We start from the raw sequence: 22,460 nt of genomic DNA, 5'->3' as shown, positions 1-22,460 counted from the left end.
GTGTGTGTGTGTGTGTGTGTGTGTGTGTGTGTGTGTGTGTGTGTGTGGATACAAACAGAGATTAGGAGAGGTTCCAGTGCCAAAGAACCATATTTTAGAGACTTCATGAAAACACTTATAGTTTGCCTTCTAAGAAGAACAAAAGATAGAAGCCTTATTACTTTAGGGAATTCATTTTAACCAGTTGGTCTTTTTGAGGAGAGAAAATCATCTCATTTACCAACTATTTTAATATCATATCAAAATATGTATTGAAATCTGAAAGGGAATGCAGTGGTTGAGTCATTTTATAAATGAGAAAATTGAGGCCCAGAAGGATAAACTACCCATTCAAGGCTGCACATCTAAAACATAACATATCAAGGATTGCAACTCAGGGCTTCTGATGCCAGATTCTCTGGTAATCCTATTGTGTTCCTAGGGACTGTTTGGAAGTAGCATTTAGCAATATATAAGGCAAGCGTTTCATTGCATTCCCATTTGGGAATGGGGCATGGAACTCAAAAGACTACATTCCTCAGTGTCAGACAGGGAGTCACAAAGACCTGCCCCTGACATCTACTAATTCATTTAATCTGGGCCAGTCACTTGAAGCCTCAGTCTTCTCATCACTAAAATGGGGTTAGCAATTAGTTAATCAGCAAGCATTCATTAAACACTTACCATATGTTAGGAAATACGTTAAGGTCTGAGGATAAAAAGGCAAAACAGTCACAGACTCTGACCTCAAGGTATTTATGTCCTAATGTGGGAAACAAAATCAGAATTTAAATTTATATATATATATATATGTGTGTGTGTGTGTGTGTGTGTGTGTACATATATACATATATAAGCTTATAAGTATGTATAACTGTATGTATGTATATAGTTATTTCATATATGTGTGTATGTATATATATACATATATATGATATATATTAATATGTGCATGATACATACAAATTAGTACAGAGTAATTTTGGTAAGAAAGACACCAGTAGCAAAGGTTTCCTGAAGAAGGTAGGACTGAAGCTGATTTGAAAAAAAAAAAAGAGAGATTCCCAGAGGCAGATATGAGAAGAGAATGCAGCCTAGGCATGATAAAACACCCATTGCAAAGGTGAGGAGATAAAAAATGGAGTATTATGACCTCAGAGGGTTACTGTGAGGCTCAAATGAGATAAAAATCCAAATATATTAAAAATTCTAAGGCACTAATATCCTCTAATATTATAATTTTTATTTTTATTATCACTTTCTCATCTTTAAGTAATTTTCTTTCCTTCTTTTGGACTGGATCTGTGACATGTCATCCATGTAAGTAGATCCCAAGAAGAAGTCTTTATCCTAAAGCAGACCTGTATCTGTTCTAGGACTTAGAGCCTTGGAGATTTTCCTAGGGGCATTGAGAGTAGAAGTGACTTGCCTAGAGTCAGGCTACAATCCCCTTGTGTCAGAGGGAGGATTAGAATTCAGGTCTGACAGAGAGAGTAATTTTCTTGGCCCACAATCATGCTACCTCTGATGTTCTATTCTCATCAAGTGGGATAATGCATGCAAATTGCTTTGCAAACCATGAAGCTCTACAAAATTAATACTAATCAATCAGTTGGTCAATAAATATTTATGAAATGCCTACTATGTACCAGGAACTGTGCTAAAATCTGGTGATACTAAGAAAGGCAAAAGCCAGCTCCTGCTCTCAAGGAGCTAACAGTCTAATGATGGAGATGGCATTTAAACAAGTGAATTAACAGGCTATAGACAATACAAATTAGAAAAATTCAACAGAGAGAGTGCAAGAATTAAGGGAGGTCAGGACAGGCTTCATATAGAAGGTGGGATTTTAACTGGGATATAAAGGAAGCCAGGAGGTGGTGATGAGAAGGGAGAGCATTCTAGGCACCAGGGAGAGCCTGCAAAAATGCCTGAACTTGGGAGGTTGAGGGTCTTGTACATAAATCAGCCAAGTGGTCAGTGTCACGAGATCCAAGCGGATGTGGGTGAGTGTAAGGTATAAGAAGACTAGAAATGTAGGAAGAGCAAGTCATGAAGGGCTTGCTTCGGGAAGATCAGACAGCCCAGTGGAGGATGGACTGGATCGGTGAGGGTCCACCACCACCAGCTAGTCCAACGACCATAACATTACAGCCAAAAAAGTGAAATCACACAGAGGCTAATTGCAGGCTTAAGCTCCTATCCTAGGGGAGCCCAGATTTGAATATAAATTATCCAATTCCAAATACAATGTCTTCTCTATTTCTTTTCATTCTCACCTCATAATCTGTTTGAAAGTAGCATTTAGCAATACATAAAGGAACCATTTAATTTCATTCACATTTAAGTTACATATATATATATATATATATGCATATGTCCAAATACCCGAGCGTATATGTGTTAATAGAATATACTATCATATCATGTAATATAGCATAGTACAATATAACGTAATACAATGTAATACAACATAACAAAAACAACACTAAAATGTATCAAAACTTGGATTAATTGTAATTATTGTTCTTCCTCCTAGGTGACAAACAGTGAAACACATCTGCCAAAGGCTAGGCCAGAAAGATGTGCACACCTGGTAACATTCTTTATCACTGGTGGAGGCAGGGACAGAGGAGAACAAATTTTATATCATTATTACACACCTACTATGTGCCAAGCACTCTGCAGAGCACTGCAGCTAAAGAGAAGCAAAAGACAGTTCCTGTCTTCAAGGAGCTTACAATCTAAAGGATTGAACATCCAAACAAACGGACAAAGCAGGCTAGATACAACATAAATTGGAGCTAATTAACAGAGACAAGGCCCTGGAATTAAGAGAGATTGGGGAAGGCTTCCTGTAAAGATGGGATTTTAGTTGGGACTTAAAGGAAGCCAGGGAGGCCAGTAGTTGGAGTGGAAGAGGGAGAACATTCCAGTCATGACCAGCCAAAGAAAACTCCCAGAGCCAAGAGATGGAGTGTCTCATTTATGGAGCAGCCAGGAGGCTAGTGTCACTGGAACGAAGAATTGTCAGAGAGAAAGGTGTAAGAAGACTGGAAAGGTAGGAGGGGGACGAGTTATGAAAGGCTTTCAACGTCAAACAGAGGGTCTTGTGTTTGCTCCTGGAAGCAGTAGGCAACCGCTGGAATTTATTGAGCAAGGGGCATTACATGATTGGACCTGCACTTTAGGAAAATTACTTTGGTTACTAAATGGAGGATGGATCAGAGTGAGGAGAGACTTGAGGCAAGCCAATCCACCAGCAGGCCATTGCAGTAATCTAAGCAAGAAGTTATAAGGGCCGGCATTTGAGTGGTGGCAGTGTTAGTGGGGAGTAAAGGGTGTATAGGAGAGAAATTACAAAGGTGAAATCAACAGGCCTTAACAACAGCTTGGATATGAGGGGTGAGAGATAGTGAGGTATCCAAAATGACTCCTAGGTTGTGAGCATAAAGCACTTGGAGGATGATGGTGGCCTTTACACTAATAGGGAGGGCAGGAGGGAGGGAGGGTTTGGGGAAAAGGATAATGAGTTCCGTTTTGAAGATATTGCGTATAAGATGTCTATTGGGCATTCAGTTTGAGATATCTGAAAGGCGACTGGAGATGCGTGGTAGGTGATCATCAGGGAGATTTGGGCAGAATAAGTAGATTTGAGAATCTTCAGCATAGAAATAGTAATTAAACCCATGGGATCTGATGACATCACCATGAAGTACAAGTATCCCTTCTTCATCACAGGAGTGGAGCTAGGAGGAATGAGGAGGCTGATAGAAATGGTTTTAGGACTTAACTATGGAGTCTGCTGCCCTTTCATCCTCAGCAACTAGCTTTGTCAGGCTGATTTACTGACTGAAGACAAACATCTCTAAGAAAAATCTGCCTAGGAGGAATAGAGAGGAAACCCATGATTCTATTACCACTACAGGACTTTTGGAAATGGAAAATGCCACTCTGAGGCAAGAGGAAAGGAATCTGGGGCTCAGAGACCTGTCACCTCTGACAGGGTCCTGCCAGTGAAGTAAAGGAGCTGGGGGCAAAATAGAGCAGATTTTTCCCAGTAGCCTGCGGGTGAAGATTTAGCTTGACAGTCTGAATCACCTACAAGGAGCTCATTAAAGGCCTTGACATTATACCATGACATAGCACAACTCCAGTAAAACTTGGAAACATGGAGGAGGGAGAATAATACAGGTGTCTATTCAAAGAAAAGAAAAATGGTCTGCAACTTCATGTGTGCTTGTTTTTCTGGTTTGTTTGTCTGATTGGTTGGTTGACTTTGTGTTGTCCCCTGTCTGTATGCATTCAAATTGCTCTTTAGTCCTACTGGGGGTGGGTGGGCGGGAATCTTTATATATTAAACTTAGAAAAGTATAGATTACTACTGTGAGACTGAAATAACACCCACTGTTTGCTCAATGTGGCTAGAATGCTGGAATATGAGTCAGGAAGTTTTTATTGGAATTGGGCCTCTCATCCTTGGGTGACCTTTCAGGTCCCTTCCAGATCTAAATCAGTGTTGGCTGTGTGACCACACAGAACACCCTTCACTTCTCTGACCCTTTGTTTACTTAGATGTAAAATGGGGGGGGGCAGGACCTGTAGCACCCACTTCTATGGTAGGGGCTGCTGCGCTATTTTGGTGAAGATGACGAATGGGCTACTGGGGGCATTTGGTTGTAGAAAAGGGACCGGGCCACCACTTTCTATATGTGTCTTAGTTCGGATGTTAACTGATTGTAAATCCAGGAATCCATCACTTCAATTCCTTTAACCTCAATGTCTTTACCTTCAAAGTGGGAAATATACTAATTTCAACTATACTTATTTTACAAGGTTGCTACGATAATCAAATGAGATAATGTATATAAATAAATTTGGAGAAAAATGGGGGCTGGGACTAAATGATAGTATGTGTGCTGGTAAATGCGAAAGTTCTATAGGTGCATATAAGCATTCCTTCTGCAATTCATAGGCCTAGAGAGGTGTCTGGGACATAGAAATTTATAGTGATTTTGCAGGGTCAGAAGCTTCAACTGAATTAGGATTTCCTGAGTCAAAGGCTGGTCCACTAACTCTTCTTCCTTACTTTATTCTTTGCAGAATCCCAAGGCCTATATGAATGTTAGTCATTGTTACATGATAGCTAACTCAAAGCATTGGAAAAAAAGATATATGGTATTCATTTCTGGGCGTACCATTTTAAGAAGGAGATTGGGAGAGCATTCAGAATCACAAAATCACAGAATCAAAAGTCAGAAGCAACCTCATTGGGCATCTAGTTCAATCCATACATATGTGAAGGGAATGACCAGTACTACGTACCTGACAATTGAAACTCTGTGTTCTACTAAAAGATATTTAAGAAGTGGAAATGTACCACCTTTGGGACGGCAGATCCCACCTTTAATGGTGTCCATTGTATCTCTGTTTTTCCTGACATCAAGCCCTAATGTGCTTGTTTTATAATTTCCCTATGTCATTCCTACTTCTGTTCTCTGGGACCAAACAGAACAATAATAATCGCCCTTCTACAGTACCATCTTCCAAGTACTGGGAGATAGCTATCATGAGTGCCCTGGGCCTTCCCTTCTATGGCCTAGATTTCTCCACCAGCTACTCAGTTTGGTTTTGACTCTATGAACATCACGCTCATGACCCTGTAACAGGTACTATCTGATAGCCCTCACCCTTTTGTCAGTTTCTTTTTGTGGGGTATCTTCCACATTAAATTGTAAACCTCTTGTGGGCAGGGAATGTCTTTCTTTTCTTCTCTGTATCTCCAGTGCTTAGCACAATGACTGACACTAAGCATGTATTTAATAAATATTTATGGACTATTGACTTGACACATTAAAAATCCTCAATTCTTTCAATTTGTCCTCATAGATTATTGACTCAAGGTTCTTCGCCATCCTGGTTCCCCTCTTTTTGACACTCTCCAGCTTCTGAATGTCCTTCTTAAACTGTGTTACCCACAACTGTATACAACATGCCAGAAGTGATCTAAAGCAGAGTACAGAGGGTCTGCTAATGATATTCCTAAAAGCTATGACTTTCAATTCAACAGAGTCATATTAGAATCTATTTGGTAAGTATAAATTCCATGAGGTCAGGGAGTTTCCTCATTTCAGCATCTCTGGGTATATGGGGTATTCAGGGAGAACTAGCATCTCTGTTGTGAGGGCTGTTCTTCCACTTTGGGCATCTACCTGCACCCAACTATCTCCTGTGGCTCTCAGAAGCTAGAATATGTGCAACATCCACACCCCAGTGAAACCATCTTGGAAGATGGGCTAAGCTAGGTTCAGGGTAACCAACAGGCCTCAAACCCTTTGGTGGGTTAGGGGGCTGTCTTCCCAAGCATATGAAGACTTCCCCTGGTGGAATGGGCAGATTAGAATGCTTTGTCCCAATGGCCATGACATTGACTGTAACAGGTGCTGTGGAGCCCTTAGAGTTCAGTAAGACACTTAAGAAGACAAGGTCATCCAAAGCATCGCCTTAGCCATCACCAATCATCTTGATTTTTTTGTCTTGTGATTGGACTTCAATGACTCTGGAAAAGAGAATGACGCTGATGACTTTGTGCAACTGTGCCTCACTTAAATCCATCCCTGCGATTTTCACTGGTCCTCTTCAAAAACAAAGAATGGACAACATCTATAGTACTTGGCACATTTCTGATATGCTGGAAGCCCTAAATAAATGCTTGTTGACTGACAGATTAATTGATTAGCTTTGGAGGATTGACTTTACAACTCACTAAAATGATGCTAATAAACTAGTATGCCAATATAACCCAGAGGAGGGCAACCAGAATAGAAAGGGTCTTACATTCAATTCTGATAAGGATACATTAAATAAAGTGAAGAGACAAAGGAAACTACAAAGAAGTCTTGGGGGTTTGAAGAAAAGCTGTTATGTGAAGAAGGGCCTAGATTTATTCTGCTTGGACCCAGAAGGCAGAACCAGAAGCAATAGGTAGAGAGCACAAAAAGGCAAATCTAGTTTTTATTCTTTCTTCTCCTCCACCCCCGGGGGGGGGGGGTGGGGGGGGGGGGGGACAGAGATGGGTGGCACACAAGCAAAGAACCAAAAGCCAACAGTTAGAGCTAGATAAAAGAGAAATAAAGTGCCCAAGGAGAGAGTCCATTCTAAATGTTCTTAAGCAGATGATGAATGGGTTCTTTCTCAGTGTTATGGAGGAAATGTCTTCTCTCTGAGTTCCCATGGTAGCTAACTGCTGCATAATATGTAATACCAAAGGTACAAATTATGGAGGCTAAAATCTCGGTTGAATTATTACTCTCAAGCATAGATTCAGGCCTCAGAGAAAACCCGAACAACCATGAGGATTCTACCAAGGCTTCTTAGAGGCAAAATTATGTCAGAGTGACACAGAAATAATTCATTTCCATCTTGCAATGGTGTGCATTCCTCTTAGGTCATAAAAATTAAAGAGAAAGTAGATACATAATCCCATATTGCTTTCAATGTCACACAAGTTGAACAAACTTAAACAATTATAGTCTCATAAGGAGACAAACTTCATCAAACAAATTCTAGAGGTAAACTAAGTCAGGTTATAGATTAAATTACATTTAGAGGATTTGGGGCAGCTGGATGGCACAGTGAATAGAGTGCTGGGCCTGGAGTCAGGAAGACTCATCTTTCTGAGTTCAAATTCAGCTTCAGGAACTTACTAGCTGTGTGACCCTGGGCAACTCACTTAGCCATGTTTGCCTCAGTGTCCTCATCTGTGAAATGAGCTGGAGAAGGAAATAGCAAACTACTCTAGTATCTTCTCCAAGAAAACCCCAAATGGGGTCACAAAAATGACTGAACAAGAAGAAATATTCTGATCAAAGAGGAGGATTTATATACGGCCAATACGTCAGGGATAGTTAGATTCTCCATCTGGTTTCTTACCTAAGGAATGCTTAAGGTTCTTAAGAAAATGTTTACATCCCATGGGACAGCTTCTGGTCATGTAAGGTTAACATTAACCAAAATTTACAGGAAAAAAATGGCCTGAGTCCCAAATAATGAAAAGAAATAAAAAATTCCTCTAACATCGGATATTGGTTGGACAAGGTGGTCACTGTAGATCTTACCAATTCTGAGATTCTGTTATTCTGTATAAACAATGACAATGCTTTTATATATTAATGACTATATAATGAAGATATAAAAATACTAAAGTGGATTCTCAAGTAAATGAGTTAGTAATATTTGGGTAGGAGTCTGCCAAGAGCAAGACCTTGGAGAAAGATGTCATAAATATAATATCCTTGATTCAGACCCCAAGAATGGACCTGGATTCAATTTCTACATCTAGACTATTCTCCTTCTTTTAGTTGACACCAGGTAGTTTCCTTAAACACTAGAAAGTGATGTGGCCTAGTTTCTTTTGTTTGTTTGTTTGTTTGTTTTTTGTTTTGTTTTGTTTTTTTTGTTCCCATTTAAAATCTTTCAGAATCTGGTTCCTTTATCTCCTCCCTGCATTCTTCAATGGTACTTCCCTCCATGTCCTCTACCATCCAGGAATACAGGCCTTCTTGTTGGTCTCCTATTTCTTGGACTTTGCTCTGCCTGCCAATCAAATCTAGGTTCAAGTGAGATAATATCTGTAGGGTGATTAGTGTAATGCCTGGCATATAGGAGGTGCTAAACCAATGCATGCTCCCTTCCCTTTTCTCCCCCCTGCTTCTCTTTCCCTTGTCTCCCATTTCTAGAATGTTCTTCCTCCTAATCTCACTGGTTTCCTTCCAGACTCAGCTCCAACCTCACCTTCTGCAGGAGCCTTTTCCCTGGCCTTCCCACTGCTGGTACTTTCCCTCTGACACTGCCTTCCATGGATCCAGTTTATTTCTGGTATAGACATAGTAATTTATATATTGTTACCCTCCTTAGAGGGGGAGCTCCCAGAAGATTGGAGCCATGTTTTTGCTTTTTTTTTTGTAGGCTTAACAATTTGAAAATTACTGGGCCCTTAATAAATTATGGCTTTGGTAGTAACAGTGAGGGCTTATATTTTCATTTAATGATGCCATAATATTCCATAATGATGGAATTATGGAAGCTAAGGGGTCTTGATATTAGAGTGCTAGGCGTGCAGTCAGGAAGACCTGAAGCCAAATCTGGCCTCAGATACTTACTAGCTTTGGAACCCTGGGCAAATTACAACCTCTGTCTAGGTCAGGTTTCCCACTTGTAAAATGGAGATACTAATAGCACCCATCTTCCTGGGTTATGATGAGGATTGAATGAAATAATATTATGTAAGGCACTCTGCAAACCTTAAAACACCGTATAAATGTGAGCTCTGATAACATATCATTATACACTTATGAACCATAATTTACCCATCCATTCTCTTAACTTAGGATCATAGATTTAAAACCAAAAGGGAAATTACTTGACTTGGGTAACCTCGAGAAGGTACCAAGTGACATAGCTAGAATTAGAACCAAACCATCTGAATCTTAAGCCAAAGGTTCTGTATTTTCATTGCCCTAGACTTCTAACCTGACTTCTGTTATCTGTTTAACTACAACTTGGAAAGAGTGTTGTATATTCAGAGCTTAAATCCTGGCTTTGTCACTTATTAGCTAGAGCCTTGGGCCAGTACCTAAACCTCCCTGGGCCTCAGTTTTCCCATCTTTAAAATGGGGGTAGTGGACTAAAGGTCTGGCAAGATTCCTTCCCAGTATATATCTGGAAATACTATTTTCTGTTTGTGGCTGCATTGCTGACTCCCGATGCACATTCAGCTCTTGCAAGACTGGTGTCCTCAGTTTCCTCAGCCTGACCAAGGAGACTGAGTTCCCTTGGTTCTTGTAATTACACTTCTTTTTCTTTTTTTTTTTTTTCTGCAGGATTTCAGAAAATTAGAATGTAAAGACAGGAGTTCTTGGTTACAATCCTGTCTGTGCCACATTCTTGTCACAGGGCCTTGAGTAACATACTCAAATCATCGGATCCTCAGTTTTCTTATCTGTAAAGTGAACTTCCTTGATCTAGAGCAAACCTCAGAGTTCATCTAGTCTGACTCTTCCATTTTATAGACATGGAAATTGAGTCCTAAAGGGATTCAGTCACTTGCCCAATGTCTTATAGACTTTGTCTTCTATACCAAAATGCCTGTAATATTGTAATATCTGCTCTATAGGGTTGATGTGGGGCTCACATACTGTATTGAATTCTCTGTGAACCTTAAAACACTAAAAAATTTATGCTGTTATTCACTGATATGTGAATCATAGATCTTACAAATGTTGTACTCATAATTTTATTTTTAATATGTTTTCTTTTGAATTCATTCAACAAAACAAGCATTTCTATAACATGGTTTAATTTTAAGAAGATTATTGTACATGAAACTGCAAATCTATTATGTACAACTTGCTATTCCTTTTGAATATATGAAAAATCATCCTTTTTTTCCTTCTCTCCTCACCACCATGTATGTATATATGCATGTATGTATATATGTATATGTATATATGTAAAATGATTCTATACATATTTCTATTTATCATTTCTTTCTCTGGATGCAGATAGTGTTTCTTCATATGTCCTTTGTAATTAATTTGGGTATTTATAATAGTCAAAATGACTTATGAGCTCAAAGTCATTCTTAAAACAATATTGCTATTACTGTACACAATTCTCTTGGTTCTGTTTGTTTCACTTTTCACTATTTCATGCAAGTCTTTCCATGTTTTTCTAAGATCATTGAGCTCATCATTTCTTATAGCATAGTGGTATTCCATCATAATCATATGCTACAACTTGTTCAGCCATTCCTCAATTGATGGGCATCCTTGTAATTTCTCTTTGACACACAAAGAGAGTTGCTATAAACATTTTAGAACATCTAGGTTCTTTTCCTTTATCCCAAATCATCTTTGGAAATAGACCTACCAGTGACATTGCTGATTTTATTCTCACTTCAACACTAACTTTGTCCTAAATTAAGTTAAATATCTTAAACATCTGCTTAGCCCTTTAACCACTGAACATTGTATAAGACAAGGAATAATACATGCAGAGTTGTTGTTGTTGTTGTTGTTGTTGGAATGGAGGGAGGGAGAGAGGAAGGGAGGGAGAAAGGAAGGGAGGAAGAGAGGGAAGGTGGAAAGAAGGAAGAAAAAAGGGAGGGAAGAAGGAAGTTAAGAAAAAAGGAAGGGAGGAAGGAAGTAAAGGAAAGAAGGAAAGAAGGAATAAAGAGAGGGAGGGAGGGAGGGAAGGAGAAAGGAAAAAAAGGAAGGGAGAGAGGGAGAAAGAAAGTAAAGGAAGGAAGGAAGGACAAGGAAAAGGAAGGAAAGGGAAGGAAATCTCTATGTTATATAAGCTGTGGCAAATAAGACATTCACAGAACAGTTTAAACTGTAATATCAGTATTATAAAGATGAATAATTCTGAAAGACTTGCTACTTCACATTAAAAGAACACTGCCTCAGTATTTAGAGGACCTGCATTCAAAACATCTTTTCCTTAGGACCTATGTAAAGATGAGAAGCTCATTTAAGCTCTCTTCTCAGTTTCCTCTTCTCTAAAGTGAAAGGTTGGAGTAGCTGATTTCTGAAGTCCATTCCATCTGCAGATTTTTGATGCTATAAATATCCCTCTCCATTAGGGAATGTTCTACCTGTTTTATTGAATGAGGTTCAGCCAGCCCAACACCCCAGCATCACCTTGGTAGAAGATCTTTCAAATGGCTGATTGAGGAGAGGCAACTGGACCCTCATATCCCTTCCTGGAGAAGACTTCATAGCAGATGGCTAAGAATGTCAATCTATATTTTAAGAAGTTTACAGTATTGCCACCAGTATGACCTAAGAATTAAAAGTTGGTGGTTCATTTGAAAGTTGACTGAATGAAATGGATGACATTAATGACTCTTTATGCCATTTATAGTGGATGGTCCAAATACTTTGCAGTACCTGATATAGAAATCTTACTGATGTCCCAAGGCACAATGGAGGAACACCTGGAGACAAATGTCTTCTACTTCAGCCTTCCTCTGGGTACCACCCTCTCCGTCGTTCAAGTAAAATTATGAGCTGCATTGTTATAAGGTCTAAAATAGGAAAGGCATTAACTACCAGCTTACTACTGTTGTGTTTTGTTTCATTTCATCTTTTTCCAAAATTGAATTTCCCAGGATGGTGATTCTACTTTCTAAATGCCTGAATCCTGGTTTCTTTCTGTTGGATGGATTTTATTCTCTCTTTTGCCTTGTTTTAGCTTGAGTTCAGAAAGACTATTGTGACTTGTTTTCATCACTTCATATTAACTCGCTTATGTAAATTTTCAGCCTCTTGATCTAGCTCCTATAAAATATCTCTTGCCTAATTAGTTCCAGACATTTCAATAGCAGCTGATGGTCTGGTACAGACTAATTACAGTTGTTAATGCAAGATAATAACATGCCAGTAATCAAAAGATGAAATCTCTTTCTAGACAGTAGGATTCACTATAGCCTTGCCTATACATCAGAGAAAAGCTTGCTTTCATCACTCAACTCTGAGACAAAATTGACATGTCAGAAAATCACATTTCAAAATGTCACTGGTGTTTCTTTGCCCAGCTGGCTCTGAGGGCTTTCAGTTTGCAAGTCTCATCTGTTTTGAAAGATTTTCTATCAAAGTCTTGGCTTTGTCCCCAGATTAGATAACAAATGCTGTTTTAGTTGTTAATTTCCTTGGTCCAAGTCTATACGGAAAACTTTGACATACACACACGTACTTCCTGTCAGTTACTTCCAGATGCTAGAGGAATTTGTGGTTCCTATATAAAAGATTTAGCTATTTCAGTGGAATGTTGCCTCAAAATAAGTCAAGAACATGATATAACAGAGAAAATTATGTTGTATAGCCCACTGGGAAGAGGGGTCTTAGGAGCTTAGATTTAGAGCCTGAAGTGTCCAGAGAATTCTTCTGGTCCAATCCCTTCATTTAATATATGAGGAAATCGGACCCCTAATAGCCGAAGTGACTTACCTGAATTCATGGAGGTAAGTGTGTAAATAACACAGCTGAGATAGGAGTCTAAGTCCATGACTCCAAACCTTGCCTACGTCACCCCCTCCCAGGGAGGTTCTATTCCTGCTTTCTTCTGCCCTGGCCAGATCGCATCTGGGGCCTTTCAATTGTGCGTGCCCCATTTTAGGAAGGAGAATCAGCATACATAGTCAGAGAAATGTAGCTATGATAGATAGAGGATTTGAAATGATTTCATATGTGGATTGGTTAAAAGAAGTTGAAATATTTACCCAGGAGAACAGAAGACTAGGGTCAAGACATGATCACTGGCTTCAAAGACATGAAAATTATTATATGAAAAAGGGATTAAACTTAACCAACCAATCAATTGACAAGAAATGTTGAAGCACTTCTTATGTGGCAGCCATTTGTGCTGCCAGAAATCAGAATGAAGACAAAGAAGTGACCATTACCTGAGGATCCACAGGGTCCCAGGATTCAGAGAGACTTCCCAGGCATGAGAGCTTGCCTTAGAATGGAATTGATGACTTGGGGAGATGGCAAATTCACCATCCCTGGAAATCTTTGTGATTTGTTTGTTTTATGTCACCCTTTCTCAAGATGAGAAGTGGCATGGCCTTGAAGTGGGGCACTGGCATGGCACAAGTTAAAGCTTCTCAGACGGGAGAGAGTAGTGACCACGGCTGGACGTTCTTCACATTGAAAGTTGTCAGAGACATCAGGTTGGTTCTGCAGAGCTAGAATTAGACCTATGAGAGGGTCAGGGTGAGACTAAGCTAAGGGACCAGTGGCCAAAGACAGCTGGGTTCAGGAGTAAGTCTCCATAATATGCTCAGGTTGAGTCTGAGGAGTGAGTTAAAAGACATGGTCTAAAAAGTGAATGAAGGGTTTGTGCCCTGTAGTGCTTGGACTGTCTCACATAAATATATCTTCCTGACACACAAATAAGTATATCTTTTATAGTCTAATCCTTTTCACATGCTCCATGATCCAGCCATACTGACCTAATACTGTTCCTCACACACAAAACACCATTTTCCATGTCTTTAACTTTGCTCTGGCTATCCCCCATGCCTGGAATGTTCTTCCTGCTCGTCTCCACCCCTTACAATCTTTGGCTTTCTTCAATACTCAGCTCAAAGGCCACCTCCTACAGCAGGACTTTCCCAATCCCCCTAACTATTAGATCCTTCTCCTCTCAGGTTGTCTCCTAACTCTTCTGTACATATCTGGTATGTACCTCAATCAGTCAATTCTATTTATCAACCCTATATATCAATTTCCCTACATGAAATTATCTACTTATTTTCATAAAAAATGTACGAGCATGAAGGCAAGGATTGCCTCTCTATCCCCAGTGCTTATGGGGAAACTAGGTGGCAAAATGGATAGAGTGCCAGACCTAGAGTCAGAAACACCTGAGTTCAAACCCAGACTGAGACATTTATTAGCTTGGCAAGTCACCTAACCCTACTTGCCTCAGTCTCCTCACCTATAAAATGAGCTGGAAATGGAATGGAAATAAGAAATGAAAAGCAAATTTTGAAGCACTCCAGCATATTTGCCAAGAAAACCCCAAATGGGGTCATGAAGAGTTAGGCACAACTGGGACAGCTAGGTGGCACAGTGGATAGAGCACCAGCCCTGGATTCTGGAGGACCTGAGTTCAAATCTGGCCTCAGAAACATAACACTTACTAGCTGTGTGACCCTGGGCAATTCACTTAACTCCATTGCCTAGCCAAAACAACATCCCCAGTGCTTAATATTACCATATATTCTAGGTACATTACCTAATGCTTATCCAAATTAGCATGTGGAATTTTCATGTAGAAACTGATGATTTCTTCCCTAAGATTCTATGGTTAATCTTAGGGATTGCTGTGATTTCCAACACATTTGCGCAGAAACTCATCCAATGTTTTCCCCATCATCAATCATCCAGTTGAATTCTTTTAACCTCAGAAAAGGTAATTCCTGAGAAGGGACAGCAGAAATAGTTATTAAAATGATGCTCCCCAATCTGGTGGCACTCTACTGCTGCCTATGTAAGGTCCTTTCGAAGAGTGGATGTGAAATTAAAGTACAAGGATAATAAGACACGTAGAGAAAGCATCTATGGGCTCCTGGCCCCAGAAGACACTGCCTCCCTTCATTGAATCCTCAACCAATGACCCTAAGGTATAGCTTTCTAGAGCCCATTGTCAGCATTTCTCTCCATCACAAGGGGTGACATTACCTATCCCCATTTCCATCCTCAAGGGGCTGTTGTTCAATCTGTCTTCAAGTGCTTCCTTTTCAAGCATCCACCAGTCCAGGGGACACTAGTAGTGACTCGGGTTATAATGAGATCTCTGCTGCCCTGCCAGTCTTCTCAGTAGCCTGAGCATTCCCTTCTGAAAATGCTCATTCACTCAATATCATGACAATAATGACGATGAGATTTAATAACGATAACAACAAGAATTTAAAGAGGCTCCACGTGCTCCTGGACAAGTAGCAAAGAAGTAAACAAACACCCTTCCCCCCAGATCATATCAGGTCTGCTTCACTTAGGGCAAGAGGGAAAAGAAGCAAAGAGTCGAGAAGTTGACAGGGCACTCCTTTTTCTATGCAATGTAAGTTCTGCCCAATCACCCTGACTTTTACATTGCACACTAAGTGCTGGCTCAGGAAATCATGAGTCCTTAGTCCTTCTGGCTTGTTAGTCGATCAGAAGACAATTACCATACATTACTGAGCCCCTCAATCACCCAAGGTCAGAATTAGGTTCCCCAAGCTGTCATTGCCTGGACTAGAGCCAGGCAGGAAATATCTTCCTATGTTCTGCATTCAAGGAGGATAAATATCAGTATCACTTAAAATGTGATTCTCATTGACTAGTCCCCAAATTAAACTAGCACATTATCTGGCACATAGTAAGCGCTTAATAAGTGCCCTTTCATTGATTGGTTGCTTACTATATAACGCTGTGACACAGGGTGTGCTGGTAAATATTTAACAGACAACTCAACACAAGGGGGAACATGACCCACTTTAAGATTTAATCTGCAATATTAAAATTTCTTTATAGTGTTCAGAAATCTAGACAATTCACAAAGTCAGGCCCTGATTTGTAGCATTTGCCAATTTCGAAGGTGCAAATGCTCAGACTGAAAATACAGCAATCAGCTCTTTGGAGACAGTGTGAGCTGACTCCGACACAGCCCTGGACATCCCACTCCCCCCATCCTTTTACCAATTTTGCTTCCTTTGAATAAGTTATTTCAAGGGGCATATTGAAGTGCTGCGTCTCATCTCAATGGCTCAAAGTCCTAACGATAATTGTTAGTTCAAATTTGTGTCTTTGTGTTAGCATCTCTGGTTGGCTTTCCATGGCATTCATATTTTGCTCACTTTTGTATTGGCAGCTAAGACACCTGGCTTTATTACAAGGGTCTCTCTTGGAACTTCCTCAAGGAGCTTGTATATTTGTTCAAGGATAAAGAGGGAAGGAGAAATTCATTCAATCCTCTCTGCTTTCAATCTAGTTAAACAAACATTCATTAACCACCTACTGTTTGCAAGAACTTACTATTTGCAAAAAAACACACTGTATGCTAGGAATACAAAGACAAAACCAAAGACAGCGCCTACTTTCAGAAGCTTACATTCTATTGGAGAGATGCAGCATGTACGGAGTTAAAAGTAGGCAACATTTAATAGTAGAAAGGAAAACCTGTTAACAGGCAAGGGATCAGGGAAAGTTTCCTGTAAGAGATGGGGTCTGAGTAGAACCTTGATGGAAGATAAGGATTCTAAGATGCAAAGGTATGGATAGAGGGAAATGACAAGAGAATACACATTTATATAAAGCTTACTATGTGCCAGACACTGTGTAAAGCACTGTACAAATATTTTCTCTTTTTATGCATTCCAGGCATGTGGACGGCCTGAATAAAGTCACTCAGAGATGGAATGTTGGCTTGGATTTCAGGTACGATGGATGTCCTCTCCTCTCAGTCATCTCCCTTTGCTACCAAGCCTGACTTTGTCCTTGCTTTCCATCACTCAGCAAAATAATTACATCGGTTCTGCTTTCTGCTCACCTGCTTCTCTGTCTCAGATTTGGCATCTCTATTTCAACATAATTGCTGCCTGGAGATTTCAATTAGCTTTTAATTGAATTTTGTTCATTAATATAACCCCAAGACAATAAAACATATGTCATTTGATTACCCCCAAAATTCAAGTAAGCATTGCATTCATTTTAGATCAATATATATTTTGAATAATGAGACATTTGTCACCCTGATGGAAAGAGATCACAGATGATCCTTTTTCTGTTTGTTTCTTTCCGAGTTCAGAGCAAGAATGTCTTGAAGCAAGTTTGGGGGGGAAATAAAACCAGACAGTTCCTGACCCCTTTGTTTCTCATTTAATTGGTTTCTCTCTAAACAAATTCAAGCATCAGGACTCTCCAATAATAAAGATATTAAGCTGCATGGCTCATACCCACCTTTCAGATAAAACGTGAAATTATACATTGGCCTTTTATTCATAACATCATCAATTTACTGGGGAAATTAGAGCATACAATAATGGAAACATAATTTTAAAGTTGGACAAGACTCTTTAGGCCATCATGAAAAACTCCTTCATTATATAGACGAAAACACTGAAGCTGAGACACTAAGTGACATACCTATCTATAGGCACAGGGCTAATAAGTTTAAGATGTGGGATTCGAACCCATGTATTTCTGAGTCTACATTCAGTGGCCTTAGAGACCTTAGTATAGTCCAAGGGTGGGGAACCTATGGCCTCAAGGTCACAGATGGCCTTTTAGGTCCTTGGGTGCAGTCTTTTGACTAGTCTGAGTCTTACAGAACAAATCCTTTCATTAAGTGGATTTGTTCTGTGAAGTTTGGATTCAGGTCCCCAACTCTGGTTTAGTCTAAACCACTACTTTTGTCATTTTAACTGAGGAATAAACAGGTGCAGGAAGGAAGAAAGGAAATAAGTATTTGTATGTCATCTATTCCATGCTATACTTTGTATTAAGTACTTTACACATACTATCTCACTGAATCCTCACAACAACTCTAGAGATAAGCATGTTATTATCTTGATTTTACAGTTGAGGAAACTGAGGCATATAGAGGTTAAGTGATTATTCCCAAGTTCACATAGCTAGTAAGTATCTGAGGTAGAATTTGAACTTGGGTCTTCTGGACTATAGGCCCAGTGCTGGATCCATTGTGATGCCGAAGTACTTTATAGAGATGATATTTGAATCCATGGGAACTTACATGGTCACCAAGGGAAATAGCATATGGAAAGAAGAAAAGAAGGACTATGATAAAGCCCTGTGGGAAACCTGTCATTAGCAAACATGACCTGAAGGAAGATCCAGCAAAGGATTCTGGGAAGAAGCAGTCAGGTAAATAAAGGGGAACTAGGAGATAAGTCCCATGGTTCTGAAGACTCATATTTTTAATGCTGATATTTAGAAGTGGTCTCACAAAAACGAAGAGAGAAGAAAGGGTCGAGGAAAAAAGGTGATCAGCAGTGTCAAAGGCCACAGAGAGGTATAGAAGGACGAGGATTAAGAAAAGTCTATTAGATTTGGCAATTAAGAGATGGTTTATAACTTTGAATGGGCAACTACGTGGTGCAATGGATAGATCTCTGTGCCTGAAGTCCAGAAGAGCTGGGTCCAAATCCTACCTCAAATCTTACTAGCTGTGTGACCCTGGGCAAGTCACTTAACCTGTTTGCCTCCATTTCATCATATGTAAAATGAGCTAAAGAAGGAAAAGGAAAATTATTCTAGTATCTTGGCCAAGAAAACCCCAAATAGGGTCACAAAGAGTCAGACACAACTGAAATTATTCAATAACAACAACAATTATATCACTGAGAGGTTAAGGGATTTGTGTCTCCATGTTTGAAGTGAGACTTAAACCTGGGTCTTCCTAACTTCAATAAGCTGGAGAAGAAATTGGCAAACCACTCCAATATCTTTCCTAAGAATACCCCAAATGGGGTCACAAAGAGTTGGATGTGACTGAAAGGACTGAACAACAACTGTAACTTTGAAGAGAACGGTTTCAGATGAATGGAGAGCTCACAAGCCAGACTTTCAAGAAGTAAGAAGAAAATGAAAGAAAAGGAAATGGAAGCACGCATTGTAGATGTGTGTCATAGTTTCAAATAGAGATGTTGCAGGGGGCATAGGAAATAGAATCCCATTTCTTAAGGGATAGAGGGAGAAAATAAGTGATGTTGTACGTGCTAGGGCAAATTCTGTCACCTGAAACATTATAGTCCTTTCAGGTCCTAGATTCCCTGCCTTATTTTACCAAGTTACCCCTCGGGGATCTATCACAGTGGGAAGTAATCTCAGGGACCATGTAGTCCACAATAATCATCCTTTGAAAACCTCTAATAAATGAAAATCCACTACCTTCCATTTCACTTTGAATAATGTCAAGAATGAAGAAGTTAACTAAGATAGTCAGTCTGTGCTTCATTGGGTTGATTGGGTTTAGTTCTTGGAGTAAGATGCTAGTGCTTGGAGTAAGCAATGGTAAGCTGCTCCTCAAAGTTAGCTCCAGTGAGTCATTGTAGTGTTAGGGGGCATTGCATTCTCAAGGCTACGCCAGCACAGAGAAGTTCTGCTGGAAGGACTTCAGTCATGGATTAGGCCAGAGAGTGAGTCTGTTTTCCAAGGACCAGTCTACCCCATTACAAAATGTATGAAAAAGAGGAGGGACGTTTGTTCATGGAAACCAAGAAAATAAGGAGAAATGTACAGTGGTCCTAAACAACACATTTCCTCTTCTGCAGGGATGGCAGCCGAGTTATGGGAAGCAAACAGGAGATGGGAAGAATCTCTATGAAGTACCTCGGCAGCACAGTGGATCTATTTAGTTGTTGGTATCGTGAATATGAGATTGTTGTCCAATGATCAACATACAGAGACATTATTAAAGGAATGGAATCATACTGACACTGAGATTCTTTCTATATGAATGAAAATAATGAGCTATTTAAATGAACTATTAAAGTGGAAAAAATAGGATAGGGATGAATAAAAGGAAATCAACACTTTGGATATTCTACCAATGTAAATCAAATGCCATAAGGAGAGCAAAAGAATCTAAAAAAAAAATAAAACAAAACACCTAGTCAGCAAACATCTACTTAGCAAGTAGAGAGTTATAGCCACCAAAGGAAATGCAGGTTTACAATATAAACTCATTTTTTTAAAAAAACTTATCAAGGAGAAGAGTGAGATATTATGACCAGTATTACCTTGTAATACACAGAGAACCAGAAAAATAGCAAACTAGCTTTTTAAAAGCAATATGCCAGTGGAGATCACACAATAAAAGATCTTATTAGACTTACTTGTTGACTGTGTGTGTATACATACACATATATGTATATGTTATGTATATATGAGTATGTGTATGCATATTTGTGTATGCATATATATACATATATGTATGTATGTGTGTATATATATATATATATATAGTATTTTCTTTTGTAAAACAGAGCATTAGTTTAAAGGCTCCTTTCCAATAATTTGTCCTCTACCCATAGATCAAAACTATGGAAGATTCTTTGAAAGATATACTGTCACAAGTAATACTGTATGATGACCCACTGATAATGATTAGGCCTGGCATAAAACAGCGAGATGCGTGCTTACCAAAGGTATGCACCACTGTCACGGAGAACATCCAGTTTAAAGTTCAACCTGAATATGACTTCCCTATTTCCCATGAAATCTTTCAAGTAATCCTGTTTGCAGATGACAGGATGATGCTCACATCAATCCTTGGAATATTTCAGAAAAGATACATAACCATTCAAAAGTTTGATGTAACAATCTAATAGGGGAAAATTAAGTCAATGAAAAAAATTTGTCTGGATTATAAGGGATAGTTAGACAAAAACCTATAGATTTTGCCTCTATCTCTTCATAACATGTGTGTATGAATCCATTTCAAATATTCATTGACAATGGATTAGCTGAGTCTAGAATTAATCAAGAGTAGGAGGGAACACTGGATTGACTTTTGAGAAATCACAAAATTCCCTTTATGATTCTACAATTCTTCCTGAAATGGTGGTCCATATTTTAATGCCAATATTATACCACTGCTGTTATATGGAAACAAGTCAAGGAACAGTAATGTCTCTTAATAATTAAAAATGACTATGACAGGTTAAAATAGAAAGGTCCATGGCACATGTGACCAAACAAAAACATATAAAGAAGGGTGAAGAAGAACTAAAGGAAAGAATTATTGGGAAGCAGTGTGGCACATTGGAAAGAACTCTGATTCTGCAGCGAGAAAACTTGGATTCGAACTCTACCTCTCAAACTTTCCACTTGTATAACCTTTAGTGAATCACTTCATCTCCTCAGGGCTCAATTTCCTCATCTGTATCACGAGGAGGTTGGTCTGATGGTCTCTAAGGTCCCTTTCTATCCCTAAATTCATTAGTCTATGATCTTTTGATATAGTAAATTAGTAAATTAGCAAATCAGTAAAAAAAATTGCTACATGTTCACTACATATAAAGCATTGTGCTAAGCACTTTGTTACACAAATAGATAAGTAAGACAGCCTTGGCTATCAAGAAGGTCACATTCTAATGGAGATACCATGTGGCTACAAGTGAGATGGAAGGATACCATGGTGCATAGGGCACCAATGAAGACTTATCATCTCTTTTTCTAATATCCAATCAGCTATAGTAGGTGCTAAATAAATGATCATTTCCTTCTTTCCCTTCCAATAGGTGATGATTTGGGTTCCCACAATGTGTTTCCAAAGTTATGATAATAGTTATTTATATAGATTTTTTTTTAAAAAAAGGACTTTGCATGTATTATGTCATTTGATACTCTCAGCAACCCAGTGAGGGAAGTGCTATTATTATCTCTATATGGATGAGGAACCTGAGGCTGACATTGGTTAAGTTACTTGATTGGGACCATAAAAAAATTAGGCCTCTGACACAGGCTTTGAACTTGAGTCTTCCTGGCTCTAAGGTCAAAAGCCAAACTTTCTCATGTCCTTATAGGGAATATTGATACTACTAGCTATCTCCACTTAATCCTAAGGCTCAGCAGTGGGATTGTAGACTCTTTACAAAGTAACAAGGAGAACTGATAAGCCAGAAAGGAGAGATGAGCCAATCACAGAGCCTTGAGTACTGGTACCTTCAAGCCCAAGGACTCTTGCGGTCCTCACATCTATTTCTTCTCTCCCTGATAGTGAAGGATATTTAACTCTTACTCTCACACATTCCTGGAGGTGATTTCTCAGGGATTTGTTCTCAAAAAAGTAAAAATTTGAAAAGGGCTTTGTAATAGGCTGGTTTAAAACTGAGGATGAGTTAGCAGCAGGGCATATGAAGAAGCATCTCTTAAGACAGGGATGGATGCCTGAGGGTTTGTCTTGGA

The sequence above is a fragment of the Vombatus ursinus genome, unplaced genomic scaffold, assembly GCF_900497805.2.
Source record: "Vombatus ursinus unplaced genomic scaffold, bare-nosed wombat genome assembly UNPS02014837.1, whole genome shotgun sequence".
NCBI lineage: Eukaryota > Metazoa > Chordata > Mammalia > Diprotodontia > Vombatidae > Vombatus > Vombatus ursinus.
The sequence above is the reverse complement of the archived record's forward strand: the minus strand, read 5'-3'. Positions refer to the sequence as shown.